This window comes from Cupressus sempervirens, chromosome 7 (genome assembly GCF_028749045.1).
Source record: "Cupressus sempervirens isolate cs-2001-9-10 chromosome 7, ASM2874904v1, whole genome shotgun sequence".
NCBI lineage: Eukaryota > Viridiplantae > Streptophyta > Pinopsida > Cupressales > Cupressaceae > Cupressus > Cupressus sempervirens.
In genome coordinates, this window is record NC_143124.1 from 422,833,058 (window position 1) to 422,857,099 (window position 24,042).

The following is a 24,042-nucleotide window of genomic DNA, read 5'->3' on the forward strand; positions in this document are numbered from 1 at the left end:
CTTGCACTTTTGATAATGTGATCTTTATCTTATCTAATTGTAATATTAAATTCATCTATGATAAATGTAAGATTGTTTAAAGTTGTATGGTGGTCTTATTGTATTGCCATGTGTTTCTAGTACCAACATCAGGGAACCTATGAGGACATGGAGATTTGATTGATGATGAACATTCCTATTTGAATTTATTGAAATATATTATAATGAGTTAATGTTTGAAGCAATAAAATTGGAATGAATGTGTTTCACTTTAATCTTGAATTTTTATTTTTATTTAAAATTCCTCTTTTCCCTTAATAGTTGTGGTTTCCTCTTGGGTTCCCTTTTAGGTGCTACACTCATGACTTATATATTGATTAGACATAACAAATATTCTTATTTATGTAATAAAAATACTATCTAATGAACTCTATCAAAGATTAATGTAATTTACACAGTTTGTCACCCTACATTACTGTCATGGTGTATCTATTAAACAAACACAACAAATATAATCATGATACAGAATTTTATTGATTCCAAGTTGTTGTCCAATCTAACTCTATATTTTTTTTCATGAGTTATCATAAAATAATGATTTAATAATTTTGTTGATTCCAATGTGTTACCTAATCTACCTCTACATTAAAGTAATGACATGTCTATTTGTTAAACACAAAAAGTACTTTTGTTTACAATCCAAATACTATCTAGTGCACCTCTACATTATTCTCATGATGTATCCATTGATTAGACACAACAAATAAAATTATGATACAAGATATTTTTAATTTTTAAATTGTTATCCAAACTAGCTCTACATTAATGTCTCAACCTATCATAAAATAATGAGACAAAGATTTGTTGATTTTAATGTGCTATTTAATCTACCTTTCCATTAGAGTCGTGATGTATCAACTGCCCAAATAGAACAAATATAATTTGATATAAGAATATGTTGATTTCAAAGTATTTTCAAATCTACCTCTACATTATTATTGTTGCCATAAAATAATGATACAAGAATATGTTGATTGCATTGTGTTATCTAATCTACCTTTACATTCTAGTCATGACTGTTGGCAAAAATGGTCAACACTTCCCTCATGATTTGTGACGAGGGATTAACCGTCTCCTATAGATTTTGTAAGTCTGGTAGTTCTATTGAGCATTGATAGGTGAATCTTTTAGTGCAACAATAAAACCCTTTTAAAAAGCAATATCAAAGCTTGGTCACAAATTTGAATCCCCACAAGTAATGTTGAAGGGGAAATTGTTGGCAAAAATGGTTAGTGCTCTATCTCCTCAAAATTCGTGACAAGTGACAGACTACATCATTTGGACTCTATAAGTCTAGTGGTTTTATTGGGCATTGATAGGTCAATCTTTTGGTGCAACACAAATGACACTTGTAATAGACTTATCTATCGATTAGAAATTATTTACAAAAAAAATATTATCTAACTCCCTCTACATTATTGTCATGACATATATATTGATCAGACACAAAAAAATAGAATCATGATACAAGAAGTTGATTTCAAATTGTTGATTAATCTACCTATACATTACTGTCAAAACTTATCATTAAATTGTGATGGTTTTATTTGTTGACTCCGAATTGTTATCCAATTTACCTCCTCACAACTACTCCTAAAATCATGATACATAAATTTGTTGATTTTAATTAAGTTATCTAATCTACCTCTATATTAGAATTAAGTATTATATGTCGATTAGACACAACAAATACTTCTATTATAGATTTGAGTAGTGTGATATTAAAAAGCTTCACTATAAGACCCTCCACCATAGTGACAGCTTGAACTAGTACTTGAATCCTTGATAGGTGCTTAAATTGCAACTATTCCATTACACCAAATATCCTTCATACTAGAATACACTATTTGACACTTTATAAATGTTTATGTTGCAGCTATTTACTTGCACCAAACATCCTTCATACTAGACTATAGTAGGGGAAACAACCCAGTCGCAACCTAGGCTAACTTTGTGCAACTACAGTTTATAATCTGTTTATCAAAATTTGCTATTTTTTCGATGAACCTCTGTAGGTGAGTGAAAAGCTTAAAACTAACCTTTCGATTTTCTCATATTTACGGAGCTCTTTGTAGTACTCGTGGAGTGTGAGGTGGTCTAACAATGCCATTTTAAAATGTTCATCTGATACCTACCAGTAAGACCCCCCAATAGCTACTATAATACTTTTTGCACAAATGGACCAATCAACAACTAAGAAAACTAAAAAATGATCAACTAATTAGTACATGTGTGATTGGCTATCAGTACCTTTTGAGGGGGAGGGGGGAAGTAGCGGTAATTAGGAGTTTACATATGGTGGTGATGAGTACATGACTGACAAGTGACTTGTTTTCCCTACTTCATCACTTAGTACTTACATTGCAACTATTTCATTATGTCAAACACTCTTCATATTAATAATTATATTACTTAAACATTCAAAAAGCATTAGATCTGAAATTGCTTCCAAAAAGTGTGCACATTCCTATCTAGACTTCAAAAACATCATATCCTAAATCCTAGACTACAAATATTACATAATTAAAAATTAAATTACTTTTCCTAAACTGAAAGTATATTATCTTTAAGAATGACCGTACTATACCAATTCTGAATATTCTTTATCGAGAACTAGGAGGACCGCAACCTGCACTATTCACTGAATAGTTGGCACTGAGGAATTCTCTGCCATCTCCATTATGAATCATCTTATCTACAACGGGAATTGGAGAGAGTCCTTCCAATATCTGTAACACCAGTTTAATGTCAAGTCTGCACTCTGGTTGAGGATGAGAACGCACAACTCCCAATTGAAGCGCCCTCTCCATCTCTTTGCCATCATACTCTCCCCCAAGCTTTGCATCCACCGCATCCATTAACCTCTCCTCTACATACAATGGCCTCACCCACTCCACCAACACTTATTTCTCTGCTTCAGCATATTTTTCCAAAGGTTGTCTTCCACAAGCAACCTCCAACAACACTATCCCAAAGATGAAAAGATATGTGCTAATAGTGGCTTTTCCCGTGCGCAGAACTCTACCCATTATATAAGGCCAGAACTCTACCTCCCATTCTTTTCTAATCTCCCCATGTTTCCTCTATTTCAACCAGTACAATACAACCACACAACCCAAAATGACTAAAATAAACAAACTCGCAAAAACCGCAACTATAATCCTTACGGATAGCTCTTTTGACCTTGTGAAAGAAGGAAGATGGGATAGATCTAGAGTTGGTGCTCTGCCATCCGCACTGAAGCTCCAAGCCAGAAAGTAATGATCTTCAATGGCTTCACGCCCTATAGCTGCAGAAAATCCCACATACATTTCTTCTTCAAAGATGTCAGCAAGATCAATGTTTGGCATAGAAATCAGTGGATTTAGAGGCCTTGACATCCAAGCTAAGGCGATGGTAACATTCAGATTGTGTTGAAAACCATTGTAATCAATCCATGCTTTAACGTTTTTCCCGCTTGCAATTTTTAATTCCTCAAAGCATTTGCCAGTCTGAAAACTAGCAGTTTTAGACACCGTGGAATTGATGGTGTTGAGATTGACTCCGTTGTGGTTTCCATTGATGGCATTATTCCTACGGTTGAGGTGTGTATCAAATTTGACTAGTTGTCTTCCCTTCCATCGCCGGGCTTAATTAACAAACTGAGATACCCAGTTTCAGATGCACAAACAGGGGAATTGTAAGGGGGTATGAGGAATGTTAGTCTGTGCCCAGGGATTTCAGTAGGGGACACAATGGAGAATACGAATGTGGTGCTAAATGATGAAACATATTTATTGGTCTTCAAATATAGGGCATTCTCCACCAAAGCACGCCCCACCGTATTCATCGATCGGTTTGTTAGCCTCACCAAATTCGAATTGCTTGAAGCTCCTTGCAGCAAAAGTAGACTACTTACATTGAATTCATTAAACAAAAAAGAAGTCAGTAACTGGGCAGCATTATTGCAAGAGCCTTTGCAACAGAGAGAAATGCCTTCTAAACTGGAGCATACGGACGAAGTAGAGACGAATCAACTTTCATTAATGTGACCTAAGTAGATGGACAATTCTCTGTAATCAACGTGACATGGATAGATGGAAAGCAGGGCAGACTGAAAAGACAACATATTGGGAAAAAATGAGATTCTCAAAATTTTGTATTGTTTTCTACTATAAATTGTTGAATTCATAAAAGAATTCATCTTCGAACTTTCATAAAAATATATTGTATTGTGTTTCAAGATTTCCAAAAAAGTCAGTGAGTGTTGGTGTTGTTGGGATGATAGCCAAGTCCTGAATTAAAAAGGTCAGAAATGTGAATTAAAAAATCTAATCTTTATTTGCTACAAATAAAATAAAATCTTTTTTTTGCTAAAAACAAAATGATGTTCTATTTTTGAGTTTGCAATATACTTGATATTTGTATATAATTTGATGACAATGGACAATTTGGAGATTTTTACATCATAGGCATTTTCAATCTTAAAGAGGTCCAACTAAATATTTCAATCAACAGTGTAGAGTTGATTAAAAGCATGGACAACCATAAAAAATATAGCAATCATTTAAATGTTTTTCATCTGACAAGATTTGGGATTATTTGGAAATAGAGGATTCTAGCCTGCCGATCATCAGAGTGTTGAAAATAATTATTCAATTGTATTTTGTCTTTGATGTTACACAAAATGTCACGTCTTGCTGAAAAAGTCATTGGTCGCTGAGGTCACTCAGGCATTGAAGATAGTTTCCTATGTATGTCAAATGTTCCAGTTATAACCAAGTTCAGAGTTAGTTCTTGCTGAGCTCACTCAGGCATCAACAGCAGATCCTATGAACTAATTGAGTTTACTCGGTTACCAAAGGAAAGTTAGCATGGATCTTGTGTTGACCGAGTTCACTTGGTTACCAAAGGAAAGTCAGTTCAGAATTAGTATTGACCAAGTTGGGTTGGTTAACAAAGAGTTTCTCTCAGTTTCAACCAAGTACTCATTTCTATGTTAGCTGACTAACAACATATTGAGTCTGATAGATTTATTGGCTAATGCTATCTGACTTAAGGGATCAAAATTGTTTGATTAAAAGTATATTCAATCTAACTTGACAAGATTATTCATATAAGTATAAGGTCAAGTTGAGGATTGAAGAGTGAATGCATGGGATTGAAGAAGATGAATTAAGGAAGCTGTCATGTCCCCTTTTCAAATAATAAAAAAATAATAATCTTTGCTAAGGCAGGCAGGCCCAAGAAAGTGAAGTTTCAGAAAAAGGGGGTTAATCTTTGGAAACCGTTGGATTAATAAATGAAAATTATTATTAAAATATGTTTCATTAACCTCTCTTGGACGTGAGTTACAGCTATGCCCTCTTTTAAGGGGTTTTGGAGGCATTTTGGGCTGATTCCAGAACTTGATTTTGCTGATTTCTTTGTTATTCTTCAGAGGCTGCCAAACCTGTGGAGAAGGAGACCCAAGAACGGGAGTTTGCAGGTTTCCAGGGAGACCCAAGAACGGGAGTTTGCAGGTTTCCAGGAAGGCTAAGGACGGGAGTTTGAAGCCATTCCATGTGCATGCTCATACAGAGTTTGCCTTTGTGCTGAACAGTGTAGATTTGTGGGTTTTTGGGTGTGTTTTTGCATGAGTTTGGTGTTTTCAGTTGAGCATTTCATATCAGTTTTGGTTGCTGCTGTATTTCAGACTTTAAGCTGTTAAAATAGAGCTGAATATATGTATTGGGACGTGATTAAACTTCTGAGATAGTTTATTAGTGTTGTGTGGTGTTTCCGAGCATTTTTGTGTTAATTTCGGGAGCCCGATGAGCATAGTTTTTGTCCTACATTTGAGAACTGTTGTGTAAAGGTTATACGGATCTGGAAATGTCATTTTGTAGGCTGTTATGCTGCTGAAATTTCTGTAAAAATGTCGACTTTCAGATTTATTAATAATTGGTGAAGCTGTGAAGCTTTTGGCACAATTTCTGGCATACCCGATTTGGGGTTTCTTGAGAAATTTGGAGGATCTTTGTGATATCAGTTGTTTGATTTTGAAAATCTGATTAGAGGTGTGAAATACCATATCAAATCAGAAAAGGGGACATTTCAGTGGTATCAGAGCCATGATCTTGCCAGCCTGAGGGTTTGTAGAAGTTTGCAGGTCAGTTTTGACAACTACCCAGATCTTGCATTTCAGTTTTGAGAACTACCCAAATCTTGCATGTCATAATTTATGATTGCATGTTGCTTCTAATCAGCTGCTTGTCAAAATTTATGGTTGCATGCTACTTCTAATCATTTTCATGTTAGTTCTTGGTGAATTTGGTGGTTGTAGAAGTTTGCATTTCAGTTTTGACAAGTACCCAGATCTTGCATGTCAGTTTTGACAACTACCCAGATCTTGCATGTCATAATTTGGTGGTTGCATGTTGCTTCTAATCAGTTGCATGTCCAAATCTATGGTTTCATGCTACTTCTAATCATTTTCATGTTAGTTTTTGGTGAATTTGGTGGTTGTAGAAGTTTGCATGTCAGTTTTGACAACTACCCAGATCTTGCATGTCATAATTTGGTGGTTGCATGTTGCTTCTAATCAGTTGCATGTCCAAATCTATGGTTGCATGCTACTTCTAATCATTTTCATTTTAGTTCTTGGTGTTTGAAGAAGTTATATCCTATTGGGGTTACACTCTACTTTATCCAGAATGGACAGGTATAGTACAGAGTCTCAGAGGGAACGATCTTGGACAATTGATAGCCAGAGTCAAAATAGTAGAAAGGATGGCTATTTAGACATTCGATATAAACTTATGAAAATAAGCCATGACATGTCTAAACAGTTGGTTGAGCACCACCGTATAATGAATGACATGTTATCTGACCCAGCTAAGGTGGATAAGTTGACTGGATTTCTATTTGGCAGATTTTCTCACAGGACAGATGACACAATTCCCAAGAACTTGCATGAGGAGTTTGAGAAACTAGCTGATAGCCAGGTAGAGGTCTCAGATTCTACTCTGCCACAGGAGGTGGTGGGAAAGGATATTACACAGATTGATAGTAACGGTCAACTTGATACTCAAATTGAGACAATTGTTTACAGGTTGTCAAAGGGTGATGCCACAGGTATTCAGGATGGTATAGTTACAACAGGCAGTGACTACAGTGTAGTGGGTTCAGATGATGATTATGAGGATGTTGTTGTGTAGGATGGTGAGATACCTGGTAGAGATGAGCAAACATTGACCATTCATGACTTTGCTGAGAAAGAGTACCAGGCACAGTTAGATGCTTCATCACATGAGGTTGAGGCAGGTAGTACTTCGCATGATTTATCCCGCCAGCTGAAGGTGAGTGAAGATAGTATTTTGACTTCATTATCTCATCATGATAGTTATGTGGAGTTAGTTGGTATTGGTCATATTACTCAAGTGAGGATTTTGCTTGAGTTACCAGCTGATTCTAGTTTACAGATATGGACTCAAGATTGTTATATTGGCATTTGGGATTCAGTTGACAGGAGATCTTTAACAATTTTTTGGTAGCAGTGTTTGTTTGGGTGCTATCATGGATTTGATTAGCAGATTGCACGGTGTTGTCTTTTCTTGTGCTAGCAGCTTGTCCAATGTTGGTATTAGTTTTTATACACCGATGTTGGGCTTTGTTCATATATCCAGTCGACCATACTTGCTAGAATGTGTTGATGATATTTCATATTTGGCAGTGTGTATAGATGAGTCCCAGGATCATATTGGCATTGATGACATCCAGGAGGATGCAGTGGGCAATTTTGAAGACTTAGTTTCCTTGGGTATAGAGGAGTTGGACAGCAATGCTAATGTTTTTGATACTCCGTATGTTGATATGAGTTTTAGATTTGATTCACAGGATATGGATGGTAATACTCTAGAGACTAGTAACTTTGAGGATACTCCTTTAGACAATGCATCAGAGGAGGTTTGTAGGAGACAGTCAAGCCAGTGCCATCATGTGTCTAATCAGTTGAGAGTTAGTGACCAAGACATTGCTATCACTTGCCAACTTTTCGATGCTGCTCGTCAGTTGTTAGCAGTTTATGGATGGGGTTCTCCTACTAGTGATGAGCAGGGAGGTAGTTATCTTTCCTTGACAGAGTTCCACTCTTTATGGGAGGCTATCTAGATTCTGAGACAGGATTATATGCAGTTGGTAGCCGACAGAGATTATCTTATGAAGTGGGGCAGTACAGCATATGATGCATTGTTGGCCAAGGAAGATGAGGTGAGTGAGCTTACTGAGCAGCTTGTGGTGACTTCTGAGATTCTTGAGAGTACACAATTGGCTTTCAAGGAGTCACAGTTTCATTTGGCTAAGGTGACCATGGAGTTAGAGCGACTACAGTCTTCACCTGATTCTATACAGTCACAAGCAGTGGTGTTTGGTGATCCAAGGATGTCCATGGCCGAGATTGTCAGAGACAGTGGAGATGGGGATGCATCCATTCTTGATACTAACATTGGAATATCAGGTTCATTCCCACTAGAGTTAGGTTCAGTTGAGTTGGGTGTTGTAGCAGATTGTTGTATGCCTAACATGGTGGTGGCCTCTAGTATTGATGGCACAAAGACTAGAGATTTATCAAAGATCATGTGTGATGTTGGTGAGTCGGCAGTTGGCATGGTTCCTACTAGTAACACTACTCCCTTGGTGATATCTTCGGAGGTAGTAGTTAGTTCCAACATGGTTAATGATCAATTGCAGTTAGTTTCATCTGGATTACAGTCTGAGCCACTGACCGAGATTGGTGCATTCTATCGGCATTACACTATGAGGTATGCTCATCAATTTACCTTTGATGACCATGTTGATGAGATAATGATACAGAGATGTACTTTGGTTCCTAGTGCTTATCATCAGTTATGGGACAATTTGATGCCTCAAGATGGGAGTTGTGATGGGCATGACATGGCGATAGGTTCTACAGTTGACAGCTTGATAATACATGACTTAGAATAGGAGTTTCAGAGTGATGCTTCAGCGGGTGTTGTTATTGATTCCACTCCTTTGGCTATGACATCTCCTGACTTAGCTGGTGATCAGTCACAGTGGGTTGTATCACTTGTTCATGGTGAGTTGTTGACTAAGGTTGGTTTTTTTAATCAACATTATATTGCAAGGTATGTACATCAGTTAGCATTTGATCCTTATGTTGAGGAATTGATGGCAGGAAGATTTGGTTTGGGTTCCAATTCTTGCTATTTATCTTGTGATGGCTTTTCACCATCAGGGGTGCATGGTAGTTATGGTTATGAGATAGTGGCCGGTGATTTGCAAAGTTGTGTTGACTGCAAGAGTTGTACAGTGTGTGGATTCTCCATACTTGGTACAGTTTCATTCGAGAGCATTCACCATTGTTGCAGAGTTGGATTGTGCATTCCGTATAGGCTAGTGGGATGCGTTGATGGTATTTACTATGTTGGTAGTTTGATTTGTCCACTTTGCTTGGGTTCTGATGTTCTAAGAGTTTGTGCCTCATGGGTTTTTGATTGTGGTAGTGGTGATTTCGGAGTTTGGTTGAGCTATAATTTTCAGTTTGATTATGGATTCCTCTTGGTCATATTGCAGAGGATATTGCAGGAGCCTGTGTTAATTGGTAGTAGTATAGTTCATTACTACATTTGGGATCCAGGTGGATTGATTGGTTTATTGTTCAACCATTGCTTGAGGACAAGCAATGTTTGGGAGGGGAGGACTTGTCATGTCCCCTTTTCAAATAATTAAAAAATAATAATCTTTGCTAAGGCAGGCAGGCCCAAGAAAGTGAAGTTTCGGAAAAAGGGGGTTAATCTTTGGAAACCGTTGGATTAATAAATGAAAATTATTATTAAAATATGTTTCATTAACCTCTCTTGGATGTGAGTTACAGTTATGCCCTCTTTTAAGGGGTTTTGGAGGCATTTTGGGCTAATTCCAGAACTTGATTTTGCTGATTTCTTTGTTATTCTTCAGAGGCTGCCAAACCTGTGGAGAAGGAGACCCAAGAACGGGAGTTTGCAGGTTTCCAAGGAGACCCAAGAACGGGAGTTTGTAGGTTTCTAGGAAGGCTAAGGACGGAAGTTTGAAGCCATTCCATGTGCATGCTCATACAGAGTTTGCCTTTGTGCTGAACAGTGTAGATTTGTGGGTTTTTGGGTGTGTTTTTGCATGAGTTTGGTGTTTTTAGTTGAGCATTTCATATCAGTTTTGGTTTCTGCTGTATTTTAGACTTTAAGCTATTAAAATAGAGTTGAATATATGTATTGAGACGTGATTAAACTTCTGAGATAGTTTATTAGTGTTGTGTGGTGTTTCCGGGCATTTTTGTGTTAATTTCGGGAGCCCGATGAGCATAGTTTTTGTCCCACATTTGAGAACTGTTGTGTAAAGGTTATACGGATCTAGAAATGTCATTTTCTAGGCTGTTATGTTGCTGAAATTTCTGTAAAAATGTCGACTTTCAGATTTATTAATAATTGGTGAAGCTGTGAAGCTTTTGGCACAATTTCTGGCATACCCGATTTGGGGTTTCTTGAGAAATTTGGAGGATCTTTGTGATATCAGTTGTTTGATTTTGAAAATCTGATTAGAGGTGTGAAATACCATATCAAATCAGAAAAGGGGACATTTCAGAAGCGAATTGGAAGGATGTCTGCAAGAGGACAGAGTATCTAAGTTGACCGAGCTGCAAAGAATATTCTAATCAAAGAGGATCAAGTAATCAAGCCTGAATAGACATCTAAAATCAGCAAAGACACTAACATTAGCAATCAGATCAAGTCATTTTTAGTCTCTAATAATTGTAGCAGTGAATCAAATCTCCTAACAGAGTTAGCCTAACAACTATTTGGTAACTCCTCTAACAAGGTGGCATTTTTAGATTGAAGTGTTTAAAGACCTCTAACAAGGTCACTCCTAATAGGATGAATTAAATCCTTTAACAAGAGTCATGCCTAACAGTGTGTTTTTTAACCTTTAATAGGGTTGGCTCCTAATAGGGCTCACTTCAGAAGAGTGAAAAATAGTAACTAGTTGCAATTGATGGTTTTCCCAAATTGGGTTCCCACATCAAACCTCGATCTCTCTTGTGTTCATGTTATTTCCTTTATGTTTCTACAACTAAGTTAATAAAAGTTAATCACATTAATATCTTAAGATCTTTGTGCTAACCAAGTGATAGTAATATATTTAGTGTTAACTGAGTTACAACAAAATACTTAATGTTAACCGAGTTACACCAAGTTATTCATTTTATATTGTGTTGACATCTTAAAGGGACTTCTGAATTTATTTTTGTCACGATTGATTCATCCATCCCCTCTCAATTACTCCTTTCCATTTCCAACATGGAGGTGGTGTTGGGATTGAATAAAATCATGGCATCATGGGTCCAATGTTAGTAATTGTTGGTTGTGGTGTTGGCATGTCTTATCTCTATCCTGGAATGTGCTTGAAGGATTAATTCAAAACATTAACTAGATTGTAGTATTTCTATTGCACCCATAGTATTCCCATAGGGATTGAAAATTTATGAATACTGAGGGTGATTGAATTTAGTGACAATAGTCTTAAATGTAGCATCCCTATTGCCCTTGTGAACTATTCTTCTATGGAGATGTTGATTTTGTCTTCCAATTCCTTACATGATATTGTTTAACCATAATTTTATTCACTTGGTTGTCTTCAGATACTATGGCTCACAAAGAATAGTATTAGTGGATCAATTTATTTTCTCATGAATTGTATTGAACTAGAAACCTTGGCACTAGGGGAAAACAAGTTTGAATGTACGATTTCAGGTGTTATAGGGCATAATCTTCTCAAATTACAATAGATGGAATTTTTGTTCAATCAGTTAAGTGGCACCATGCCAAAATTACTAGGAAAATATTTTTCACTCTATTTTATTTCATTATTAAGATGATAGGCTTATCTCCTTGGAAGACTTTAGCTAGATTATTCAAACAATTTGGCAGTCTTACGTCATGAAGTGCAAAAATTTGACACAAAAAAAAATGGAAATCAATAACAAGGAGAATATGAAGGTAGAAAGGGGGATAGATTGGGAGTTTGCAAGTTTTGAACATGTATATACTGAGTGCAAAGCCAGACAATGTACAGTGTATACTAAGAAAAGGTATGGGATATATTCTAAGGGGAGTACTTGTGTTTCAATTTTGTAATGAACATTTTTTAATCATGACAAAGTGTTCTTTCCACTAATGTCAAAGGGGGAGATTGTTAATCCCTAATTCATGTTGTCTATTAGTGTCAAACACTTAGTCATTCATGAGGCAAGATTATTTGGTCATCACTGTGACCAAGTCATCCTATATAGGATAAGCAAACTATTGAAGACTTGCAAATATTCTAAGTCATGGGTCGAGTAGTAGTTAGTATCAAGCAAGCTAATAATCATTGAGTACTCTTGCAATTGTCGAATTTTTCAGGGGTAATAGTGGAAGTCAAGTGATACAAAGGTTGAGCTATTCAGTTCATGTCGAGCATAGTTTAGGCTGAGGGGTAGCATGAAGAAACGATTTATGTAGAGTATTAGTGTGATGTAAGTGTTGAGTGAAATTTCAATATGGATAGTGTCAGTATGGGCATTGTTAGAGAACCTGCTAAAGTCCAGGTGTTGGGGGATCTCGACAGTAGCACCCACTATGACGAGCTCCTTGACCCGACTCTTTTGGTTCTCTCTGACAATGTCCATGAAACGGGTTTCAACTTCCTCAACAATGCAAAGAACAGCCCAATTGAAAATTTCCACTACATTAAGTGGCTTTTTCAGGAAATTGAGACTCTGAAGGATAGGTCCAACCAGACCAACAATAGGGGGAAGTCAAGGATCATGAGGCCAGAGGCAGTAAAGACCAGGTGGGCAGCCAGGAAAAAGATAGAAGCCAGGACCCCAGTGACAATCAGGAGGACAGAATCACCCGGCTCGAGTAGAAGGTCCAAAGGCTGGATTTCGTCCACCAAGTTGTGACTAAACAGATTGTGGATACCCTCCATACTTCGAATGAAAACATTGTTAATCTAGGGGACTATCTGACCAATGTCGGTCTTGTGGGGAACGTGGAGCAGAGTACAGAGCATGAAACCAGCTGGGAGGATCCTCAAAAAGAGACTGGTATCCAGGAAAGTCAGGGGGACCAGATGCATTTACCCCCCACGATCCAGGAGAAAGAGGCCATCCAAAAGGAAAGTGACGTTGCAGAAATCCTACAGGCAATGGAGAAAAAGGGACACTAGTCTGCCCACGAGGCTCTATTCCTAGCCTTTGTTTCCCAGGCTTCGGGCCTTTTTGTTTCTGGCCTTTTGAGGCATTTTTTGTTTTTTCTATCAATTATGCTTTAAGTTGTTTAATGTTGTAAAACTTTGGGTTTCAGGATCTCTATAAAACCTATTTTCCAAATCAAAAACATAGTTTCACATTTTTGTTTGGAAAGGCACTAAATCCTATGTTAACTATTTTTGTCGAGATGGAAGCATGTTTTTAAGATTAGGACTTAATCAAGGAGGTGATTACATGTTAAAAGGAAGATTATTAATCCCTAGGTAAGGGAACTCACTAATTAGAAAAATGCAAGGACTAAATGACAAAAGGATTGATTCTAGCTTGTTGGTTTGGATTTGGAAGGTTCACCTAAACATTATTTAAGGAGGGTCTATGGCCTGGTCCAATGTATGTAGATGTATGAGCATGCATGGATGAAGATAAAAGTTTGAGAGATGAATTAGAGTGTAGAGACTGAGCAGTGCAGTGAAGAGTTTATGGAACATTTTCATTCATTCAAACATCATTCCATTTTTGTATGTTATTGACGATTCCAAAATACTTGTAGAGAATTCAAAAGTAAATCCTAAACTAAAGTCTTCAGTTTGATATCAATCAAAAACTGCCAACCCTTACTACTACTCAATTTCATGTGTATATAGAGCTATGTCCAAGAATATCCATTAAAGCTCAATTCTCAGACAATTTAAGAAAGTAGTTCAAATAACCAATCCATGGGTACGTAGACCCAAAAACTAACTATTTAAAGTTTATCTCAAAAAAATAAAGCAATAAAAATTCTAAAGCTAATTATCTTCTTGTTTCTTAAGTGACTCCTCTTCGTCCTCGTCATCTTCTACGTTGATTGGTCGTTGAGCTAGTTTCCATCCCCTAAACGCACTCATGAACTTGGACATCACAGTCATATTTGGACTTTTATACTCTAAATTTGGTTCTTCCATGTGTCTTTATCATGTTTCATCTTAGTCATAATGTCAAGGTACTCAGGAAGTTCTCAATTACACATGTTTATCATTGCCTCAACTTTGGCTACCTTGGTAAGATTAGATGTGGTAAGATCAGCTTGGTTTTTAATGAGGTTTAGGTGTTCTCCATACTACTTGAATAATGTATCAACATCAAAATCTTCTTCTTCAAAAGGTGTAGAATTGATTGAATTGAGTATTTGAAATTCCTTGTTCATGCTCTCTAGTGCAATTTTGGACTCTTTCTCAAAAGATTCAATACAGGAGATGGTTGAATCATAATTAGACACTCTCCAAGATATATATTTCTGCAAAACATGAATCAACCCTACATCAACATGTTGCAATGTATTATCCTCCAAGAACTTATTTGAACCATATTCCTCTACCTCTACCAATTGAGTGACCATGGCTGACAACCTTTCGAGTTCTTCTTTCCAGATTGTCACTTGAAGGAGAGATTCATTAAGTACAACCTCGCCAAGAGTGAAGATTTTGTACAAATCTCATATGAGCTTAGTAGCCAGGTTTACCACCTGATCAATCCAATTTTAGATAGTGGTGATCACAGCTTTCCCCTTTGTCAAATCATCCATCAATTGTTGATTATCAGGTGCACTTGGATCAAATGTGAGTTGTGATTGATCATTGGATGTTGAACTCTTTCCTTTCAGTGAACTTATAAATTTAGCCATTGCATTTATTTATGCCTTCAACTTTTTCTTCTTGATTCCATCTTTTTGAGATTGCAAAACAATTTGCTTGGTTGATGCTTCCACCCAATGCTCTTTCATTTCAAGGTTGATTACTCCCATATCTATGTGAGTAACTTCAAAGTTACTTAGGTCAAGCTCATTTATACCCTCCTTGTGATTATGTGTAGCTACTTCACCAATGCTCTTACCTATCGCACTGTCAAACACTATCCTAGTTGTGCTTTTAGTTCTCTTAGGTTTTGGAGTCCTAGTAGTGTACTTGCTCACAATATCATCCACTAAAAAGCCAATAGGTACAAAGCTTCATTTCTTATTTCTTGAAGCAACTAACCCATTTGGAATTGAAGCAACAGATTTTTTAGGCTCATTACTCTTGGTTGGAGTATTCATAATTTCTATTCTCTGAGGAGATATGCCCACTATCATCTAGGCTCATTGACGGTCATCAATAAGTTCACCAACCTCTTCTTTGTCAAGTTCACTTTCAACCTGAATATCTTCATTAGGTCCCAATGGTGTTGACATCTTGGCTTTGCTCTTAGAATGGGTTTTCCACACTAAGGAAGTACTGGTATCCTTCACACTACTAGTTCTTGAAGATCTCCTATTACCTGCAAGTTTAAGGGTGGCATTAGAACATTTGGGATTAATTGATTTTTAAACATGTTTTCTCTTTTTCATCTTTAGCCAAGAATTTTTTCTTTTAAAGAAGGATTTTGTCCTTTCAAGAATATTATCTGCCTCTTCATAATCCTAATTTATGACAACTCTTCTGGAAACTAGGGACTCAGTTAATTGAGTGTCAATGAGATCTAACTTATCTTCTCTAACACCTATGATGTCCATATCCATACTCGGTTGATACAACTTAATATAAGAAATGGTAAACCTAGTGGATTCTCTTTCCTATACTTCCATCTCATCTACTCAATCCTCCCAAAAGTCTTCAACATTATGAACAGGTAAAAACTTGACATTGGTTCCAAACAAGCTATGAAATATCCTTTTACTATTAAAATCATGCCTGGCATGATAGAAGCCAAAACAAAAGTTGACTAAGTATGAACTTATACATATGGCATCATCCATACTTATATAGGTTAATTTTCCTAATTTAAGTGGGAAAATAATATCTTATGCTTCTTCAACCAAAAACTTGTTTATGATAGCAACTAGTTGCCAAGACATCTCTATTAGGATAAAATAATCAAGAGCGTATTTGGGGAGTTGTATGGGTTCATTTTCAAAGCCTCTTATACTCATATAAGTAAATTTAGGATATTGAATGTATATGCTTACATAGGATTGAACAAGTTTCGGAGACTCATGAGAGACTCTATGATGATGAGGACCCTTCATTTCAAAACATAGCTTCCCAGAGAAAATATCATGGACTTTTCTGAAATTTTCCAAGGCTTTTTCTTTTCATAACACACAACAATAATTAAATATATAGTGATTTCTTTGGTCCAAGATTCACAAGGTAAATATTGCAAATCTTTGGTACTAGCTAACATATACAAATATTTATTTAGGTTCAAGGCCTACTTGAGCTGGTTCCTCAAAGAGCTAGCAATTAACTCAGCTCATTCCAAAAACTATGATCCTTCCAACACAATCTGGATGTTAAAATACATCTAATCTTCAAACAGGCTCACATCTAGAGAACCACATAGTTTGTGCAACAAAACTATTATATCATGAACTTGTGGGGACATATCCTTCTTAAGGATTCTTAGCAACCTAGAACCTTTGTAAAATGACATAGTCTAGCTCCTTACAATGACATTCTTATAGATGTTAGGATTTGTTGAAAACTTCACCAAAGATGACGTAGGAGTCATGTCAGAACTCTTGTTCTTCAAGGTGGAACAATTTAGACATAGATTCTCTAGTAATGCTTAGCAACATAGTACCATCCTTTTCATAATATTATTGTTGGGTATATCATACATTTGAACACATTCTTGGATCAATTCTAGATAGGGACATGTAGGTGGGAAAGTAGAATCCATAAGAAAATTACAACCCAAGACTTTAGTGAAAAAGGGTTTTGAAAGTCTTTTGCATAGCCTCTTTTTTATTCCTCTAAATTAACCCCTAAGAGATTTGTATCTGATATGACAGGTGATTTATTATACAGACTATGGGTAATTCCAAACATATGCAACGTAGACCGCGTGACTCAGAACCTCACTTTTTGGAACTAAAAGGAGAAATCGCTACCCTATTTATCAAAAGATGAAATGTAGGAGTGGGAAATATGAAAGTTACCTAATGAACAACAACTATGGCAACTATAAAAGCTAATCTTTTCTCTAGACTTATGCATTTAGCATTTAAATCACCTAAGGAAACTTATGCTTCTTTTTACAAAGAATGATTTACCTCATATAGACTTCGAGACAAGGACAAGGCATTAATTATGAAATGAGCATAATGAATCCTTACATGCCATGAAAAGGGGAGATGGGACTATTACGATGTCTAACATTAATTACCAAGCAAGGAGTTTAAGTGATATTTTACCTTTTCATGCACCAAATCTTTACTTTTAATCCATAAATCAATATCTCAAAACATTAACAATCTGTCACGTTTTTATGGGAATTTGAGGGAAGAAGTGATGAATTACAATCTGTGTGGGGAATTTGAATGACGGTGAAGAATAAGACAACTTGCCAAGGAAAAAACTAAGGAACACTCTAAGGAATTACCTAGTGTGGTGGTGATAGCAGGGTTCACAGGAACCAACAAAGGGTGCCATAGTTTGCCAAAACGACGGGGATGGAGCAACAAGGAGTTGCTCAAGGAAACATGGCATAGATTAGTGGTGCTTGATGAGACAAAGGAGATATTTTTACATTCATCCCATACACCGCTACAAGAGGGAACCTGTAAATAAGTAGGAGAGGAGACAAAGGCAATAGAAGACATCGAGGCACAGGGAAGTGTCAAAGTGACACTGCATGGTAGTTAAAGTAACCTGTTAGGACCAACTTCTAATAGTTCAACAACATGATCTAGTGGTAATCAAAGGGCAAGAAGCACAATGTATCAAAAGAAAAAACTCCCAAAGTTCATAGGCGACGAAAAGGAAGATCCCATGTGACATTTTCATACGTGCAAAACTATATGGACTGCCAACTTAGTCACCGATTTAGATGAGTGGTTGCACCAGTTCCCTACCAACCTATGAGGAGTGGTCGTGGATTAGTTCTTGTACATGGACAAGGAAAATATCACCACATGGGATGATCTAAAGAAAGAATTCCAAATAGAATTTTGACTGCTATGGAATGATAATGAGGTTGTGGTGGAGATCTACAACTATAGAAAAGGGAAGAAGGACATTATTTGAACCTATAACAAAGGCTCAAAGATCTTCTTAGCCGGATGGGTACTCAACTCACAGATAAACTAAAGAAACATTGGTTTTTCAAAGGACTTCACAGGGCATTGAGAAGGAAAATAAAGATAGTCCCACCTACATCATATATAGATGCCTACGACCGTGCCCTAAACTTAGAAAGTGAAGGCAAGATGGCATAGAAAAAGAAGAAGAAGAAAAGTAAATCCTCCTCCTCCTCTAAGAGTGATGAATCCTCTGATGAAGAAAGTAGTGCAAATAGTGAAGAGGAACCCAACAAGAAAGTACAGGCCCTCGAAAAGGATTTGGACTGAATAAGGAAAGAGTTTAATTCTATGAAGGGAGCCACTAGTCACACAGAGGAATGAGAAATATGGTGTATGGATTACAAAGAGAAAGGCCACCCAAATGGGGCATGTCCTAAAAAGGCATGGTGTGATATCTTTTAGATCTTGTGTCATTCTACAAAGGAGTGCCCATTCAACATTAAGACACGAAGTCAGTAGATACTATTCATATAGGAACAACCATCCACTTCAAGCACTAATAATAAGACCTAGGGAAACAAAAATGCCACATCTGGTGGCTATAGAAACAACCACCGAGGAGGATCGAGCAACTATGATAACAGGAAACAGATACAGTATGATTCCAAGGGAAGTCCCATAATCCAATATTGGGCATGTAACCAATGGGGCCACTTCACCAAAGAGTGTTTGGAGAATGACACTTCTCAAAAATTATGTCAACAGTGTGGTCCAAGGGACAACGAAGATGCCAATTGCCCAAAACAAGTAAACCTCATTAACATTGACAATGAGGAAAAAAATTTGGTTGTCACTCGCAACAAGGCTAAGAAGGTCACCTATCCTGACCCCCTCATGAAGAAGAAAATATTGAGGGGGGCACGGAAGATGTAGAAAGGGCAATGAAGGCTACGAAAGATATGAAAGATATTATTCCTAGACGATCGAAGGGAGAGAACAACTTGGTGAATTAGATGCTACAAATGGAGGTACCCGTTGGACTTCAAGACCTATTGAATACTATTATAAATGAATAGGAATTTGAGGGAAGAAATTTTTGAATTACAATCTATGTCTGGGGAAGCCAAATGATGGCGGAGAATAAGACAACTTGCCAAGGAATGGACTGAGGGGTAGCCAAAGGAATCACAAGCCTACAAGAGGAATCACCTAGATTTTGTCATGAGATAGGTTAAATAAGAGTATTCTATTTTAATAACATATGCTAGTAAATCCAAATGTTACAATGAAGCTATACAGGTGGATACAAAGATTCAATGGGACTCTACAATAATAAAAGAAATAGACTCCTTGCTGAAAATTAGACTTGGGATTTATGTAAGTTACTTGCAGGTAAAAGGGATTTAAAAAATAAATAAGTTTATAGGTTGAAAGAAGAGAATGGAGGTAAGAAAATATTTAAAGCCAGGTTAGTTGTAAAAGGATTTTCATAGAAAAAGGGCATTGATTTTGATGAGATATTTTCTCTTGTTGTTAAAATAATTTCTATTTGCATTGTTTTAAGTATTATAGCTACTGAAGATTTGTATTTGGAGCAACTTGTTGTTAAAAAAAAAAATCTTCATGGTGATTTGGATGAAGAGATAAATATGGAATAGCCACATGGATTTTCAGTCAAAGGTAAGGAGAATTTAGTGTGTAGATTGAAGAAAAGTTTATATGGCTTGATGAAAGCACCTTGGCAATAGTATCTTAAATTTGAAAATTTTATACATGAGCATCGATACAATAGGTGTCATTCAAATAATTGTGTTTATTTGAAGAGGTTGGATGATAAAAGCAACATTATATTATGTTTATATGTTGATGATATGTTTGTAACTAGGTCTAACATGGATCACATTAAGGGGCCAAAATAGTAGTTAGTAAATTCATTTTCTATGAAGGATTTTGGGGCAACAAAATAAATCCTTGGTATGAAAATTTGCAAAGATAGGAAGAATAAAAAATTAAAATTACATCAAGTTGATTATATTGAGAAGGTATTGCAATATTTCTCTATGGATAATCATAAATCTATCAATTTACCTTTGCCTGGTCAATTGACATTGACTAAGGAGATGTGTCCAAAGACACAAAGAGGAGCATAAGATCTCCAAGGTACCTTATGCTTCAATTGTAGGGATATTAATGTGTGTTATGGTATGTATTAGACTAGATATTGTACATATAGTGGGAGTTGTTAGCAGGTATATGAGTCATCCTAGGATTGAGCATTGGAATGTTGTCAAATGGACTCTTAAATATTTGACAGGAACATCTAGTATGTGTTTACATTTTGGGGGCTCTACTACTTATTTACAAGGCTATGTTTACCTAGATCTGGAAAGGGATCTAGATACAAGGTGAAGTACTATAGGATATGTACTTAGTGTTGATGGGAAATCAATGAGTCATATTTCTCAATTATAGAAGGTTAATTATTTATTCACTAGAGAGGCAAAGTATGTTGATGCTCTAGAGGAAGCCAAGCAATGATATGGCTTCAATTATTCATGGAAGAGTCAGGGCTCCCTCAGATGGACAATTATTTATTTAATATAGATAGCCATAGTGTCATTCATCATGCAAAAAATTATGCTCTATAGTCAAAGACAAAACACATACAATTATGGTACCATTTCATTCAGTCAATTTTGGATGATGGGCAGTTAAAGTTGGAAAAAATACATACAAATGATAGCCCAGAAGATACATTTACAAAGGCAATGACAAGGGAGAAGTTGAACTCCTCTTTAGTTTTGGTTGGTCTTCTAGACTAAATACAATAAAAGAACAACAGAGTTTGGGTGGTACTTTCATTCCAATAGGAGTTCTAGGTTTTGTGATGCTATGATCAATATCCAAGTGGGAAGTTATTGCTGTGGAGTTTAATCAGTCTCCAAGTGGGATATTGTTGTGATATCACCCGTGATGTCCACATCCATACTTAGCTGATACAACTTAATATAGCAAATGGTAAACCTGGAGGATTTTTTTTTCCCATACTTCCAGCCCATCTGCACAATCCTCCCAAAAGTCTTCAACATTATGAATAGATAAAAACTTGACATTGGTTCCAAAAAAGCTATGAATATCCTTTTACTATCAAAGCCATGCCTAGCATGATAGAAGCCAAAACAAAAGTTGACTAAGTCTGAACTTATACATATGGCATCATCCATACTTTTATAGGTTAATTTTCCTAATTTAAGTTGGAAACTAATATATTCTTCTTCTTCAACAAAAAACTTGTTTATGACAACAACTAGTTGCCAAGACACCTCTATTAGGATAAAATAATCAATAGCATATATGGGGAGTCACATGGGTTTGTTGTCAAAGCCTCTTATCCTCAAATAAGTAAATTTAGGATATTGAATGTATATGCTTCCATAAGATTGAACAAGTTTTTGAGACTCATGAGAGACTCTACGATGATAAGAACCCTTCATTTCAAAACATAGCTTCCTAGAGAAAATATCATGGACTTTTCTAAAAATTTCCAAGGCTTTGTCTTTACATAATGTGTGACAATAATTAAATACACAATGATGTCTTCGGTCTAGGATTCACAAGGTAAATATTGCAACTCTTGGGTACTAGCTAACATATACATCAAATATGAGGACATATACAAATATTTCTTTAGGTTCAAAGCCCAATTGAGCTAGTTCCTCAAAAAGCTAGCAATTAACTCAGCCCAATCCAAAAACTATGACCCTTCCAACACAATCTAGATGTTAAAATACATCCAATCTTCAAACAGGCTCACATCTGGAGAACTACATAGTTTGTGCAACAAAACTATTATATCATGAACTTGTGGGGACATATTATCCTTCTTAAGGATTTTTAGCAACCTAGAACCACCTTTGTAAAATGACATAGTCCATCTCCTTGCAATGACATTCTTACAAACATCAAGAGTTGTTGAAAACTTCACCAAAGATGACATAGGAGTCATGTCGAAAAAATCTTGTTCTTCAAGGTGAAACAATTTAGACACAGATTTTCTGGTAATGCTTAGAAACATAGTCCCATCCTTTTTTAGAATATTATTTTTGGGTACATCATACATTTGAACACATTCTTTAGTCAATTCTGGACAAGGATATGTAGGTGAGAAAGTAGATTCCATAAGAAAATTACAATCCAAGACTTTAGTGAAAAAGGGTTTTGAAAGTCTTTTGCATAGCCTCTTTTTTATTCCCTCTAAATTAACCCCTAGGAGGTTTGTATCTGATATGACAGGTGAATTACTATACAAAATACAGGTATTTCCAAACATATATAGAGTAGACCTCATGACTCAGAACCTCACTTTTTGGAAATAAAAGAAGAAATCATACTCTGTTTATCAAAAGATGAAATGTAGGAATGGGAAATATGAAAGTTACCTAATGAAAAACAACTATGGCAACCATAAAAGCTAATCTTTTCTCTAGACTTCTACAGCTAGCATTTAAATCACCTAAGGAAACTTATGCTTCTTTTTACAAAGAATGATTTACCTCATATAGACTTTGAGACAAGGACAATGGATTAATTATGAAACAAGCATAATGAATCCTTACATGTCGTGAAAAAGGGGAGATGGGACTACTACAACATCTAACATTAATTATCGAGCAAGGAGCTCAAGTGATATTTTACCTTCATATGCATCAAACTTTACTTCTAATCCATAAATCAATATCTCAAAACATTAACAATCGGTCACCTTTCCATAGGAATTTGAGGGAAGAAATTGATGAATTACAATCTCTGGGTGCAAAAGTTGAACGATGGTGGAGAATAACCTAGTGTGGTGGTCATAGTAGGGTTCACAGGAACCAACAAAGGGTGCCATAGTTCGCTGGAACAACGGGGATGGAGTAACGAGGAGTTACTCAAGGAAACACAACATAGATTAGTAGTGCTTAACAAGATAAAGGACAAATTTTTACATTCATCTCATAGACCACTATGAGAGGGAACCTATGAAGAAGTAGGAGAGGAGGTGAGGCCAATAGAAGACACCCGGGCACAAGGAAGTGTAAGAGCGACACTACACGGTGGTTAGAGTAACCCATCAGGACCAACTTCTAATAGTTCAACAACATGATCTAGTGGTAATCAAAGGGCAAAAAGCACAATTTCTCAAAATAAAAAACTCCCAAAGTTCACAGGCGATGGGAAGGAAGATCCCATGCGGCATTGTCATACACACAAAACTATATGGATCGCCAACTTAGTCACCAATGCGGATGAGTGGTTACACTAATTCCCTACTAGCCTAAGGGGAGTGGCCATGGATTGGTTCTTGGACATGGACAAGGCAAAGATCACCACATGGGATGATCTAAAGAAAGAATTCCAAGTAGAATTCTAATTGCTATGGGATGACAATGAGGTTGTGGTGGAGATCTACAACTATAAACAAGGGAAGAAGGACATTGTTCGAGCCTATAATTGAAGGCTCAAAGATCTTCTAAGCCAGATGGGTACTCCTCCCATGGATGAACTAAAGAAAATTTGGTTTGTCGAAAGACTTCATAGGGCATTGAGAAGGAAAATGAAGATAGTCCCACCTACATCATATACAGATGCCTATGACCATGCCCTGAACTTAGAAAGTAAGGACAAGATGACAAGA

The 24,042-nt window shown here is 36.4% G+C and overlaps 1 pseudogene; it reads right to left on the bottom strand.

Moving 5' to 3' along the window:
* Positions 1–2,642: 2,642 nt before the first annotated feature.
* LOC149547337 (L-type lectin-domain containing receptor kinase IV.1-like) overlaps positions 2,643–24,042 on the bottom strand; it is a 95,022-nt pseudogene continuing 73,622 nt past the window's right edge.